Genomic DNA, 2103 nt, shown 5'->3' with positions numbered 1-2103 from the left:
TTTTTTGGGGGGGGGGGGGGGGGGGGGGGGGGGTTATTTATGTATCATACCTTTAGTGGCCTTTTTAAAAACAAAAATGGTTGTATGTAATTTTTATTTTACTTATTTGTATATTGGCTTTCCCTGTTTTCTTTTTATTATTATTTTTATTCCAAAGCTTTGATTCTTAAGCATCGCAATGAAACTAATATAGCCAAAGGGAGGAGGATGGTGGTGGGAGTGTTTGTGTCTGTTAGTGGGCGGGGCAGTCTCTGTTAACCATGCTTTTAAATCTGTGTACAGTACAGTAGTAGATATTATGAAACAGTCTTTTGTTCAAATATATATGGTCAAGGAAGGGACTATTTGAGTATTAGCCTTTTCTGAAGTAAGGGTGGAAGTTATAGGTTATATACAGTGTATGGACAGCATGGCAAGTTTTAAGTTTGTTTTTATTTTGTGCCTGGTTTTTAACTGAGTCAAAACCAAACCTACTTCAGAAACTGCATTGCGGTCACACTGTTCAACAGTAAGTTAGAATCCAAAGGACTTACTGGAACTCAGAAATGTTTCACAAACGAGAATGTCTGGGTTTACACAAGGTGATGATTGATCACTGTGGGGTTTGTTTTGTGTGTGTCTCAGTTCAGACAGTGTCATATTGACACTTTCTGTTTTTTAGTATTTCAATTATAAGAATTCTTACTGTACTAGGAGATTTCATTTAAGAACCAGTCCTGCCTTAGTACAAGTAGGAGCTAGAGGAAGAAGAAACTTAACCAAACTTTTTTAAGTACAAATAATATAAACACATTTTATCTGTATGAACGTTTCAGCTGAGTGGCCCCACTCGCGTCCGATTTAGAGAGGATGGCGTGCTGCTAGAATAGTTATTCTGCGCCTTCTCAAGGGGCTTTGTAACACAAAAAGAAGCAAAAATTGTCAAACTAAATGGGCAAAAAATAGCAAGTACACATAGCATGTACATTACAACATATCCTTAAAAGTCCAGCTGGTGAATGTCTTGCTACTGTCTGTTGCGCGGGGATCCTAATATGTATGTCATATAAGGCCCCCTTTTGCACCAGTTAATTCCTCCCTTTATTGATAAGGGGACTTAGAAATAGTTTATATCCCCCACTATTGTGGGGGGAAATAGAGATCGCTCACACGAGTGAGTGTAGCTGTTTTCTGTTCAATTTTTTTTTTTTGTGTGTAATAAGGGAGATGTCTGAAAGTGCATGGACAGTAAGAAACAGACATCACTGTCATTTGGAGGGGCTTGTAATTTCTGCTGGACTGTCCTCAAGTTCTAATGTGACCTGTTAGTCATCTCATAGAGGCCAATGGATAAAAAGTGCTGTCCTCACTTAGGGGTAAAGTAGTTTGGGGCACACTGCCTGTGTTCGTGTCAAGTCTAGGGATTCATAGGAGGTCAAAGTCTCTATACTTGACACACACAGTACAGGGGTGAAAATAAGACTCCCATTGCATAGCAGTTTAATCCATTCCTGGTTTTACTTTGAGTTTAATAAGACACACCTGAGCTTGTTACATACACGCTGTGGCTAATCCAGCTTGTATTAAATACTAAAACCTGGAATAAATGAAACCGCTATGCAATAAGAATCTTATGTCCATCCCAGCAGTGCTCCTGTGTTACTGTTTTTAGAATGTGGTATAGTCATGGCTCCAGTTTGGCCCACAGTGTCATTACACCAGTACAAACTCACAACTACAACTCCTGACTATAGAACTGGGGAGCAATCTACAGCTGATCGAAGCCTCTTGATTGACTGTCATGTCTGTTTTATTGAGTTTATATATATATATATATATAATTTTTTTTTTATTATTTTATTTTAATTACATTTTTTTGTTTTATGGATTTTCGGTAAGAGTCCAATGGGGTTGGTTTCACAGACCCAGATTACCACTAATCTTAAGTAACAAGACTGGTGCTAATGAGGGTCTGTGAAACTGTCCATAATGTAATTAATGTTATTTCTGGTAATGTTGCCCTGGGAGTAAAGGCACCATTTCATGAAATTCTGTGGGAACCTGAATTAGCTGCCCATTTCGCAAAATGTACAAGATTCTGCACTATACTGAAAACGCAGTGTG

This window comes from Polyodon spathula, chromosome 16, assembly GCF_017654505.1.
Source record: "Polyodon spathula isolate WHYD16114869_AA chromosome 16, ASM1765450v1, whole genome shotgun sequence".
Classification (NCBI taxonomy): Eukaryota; Metazoa; Chordata; class Actinopteri; order Acipenseriformes; family Polyodontidae; genus Polyodon; species Polyodon spathula.
The sequence above is the reverse complement of the archived record's forward strand: the minus strand, read 5'-3'. Positions refer to the sequence as shown.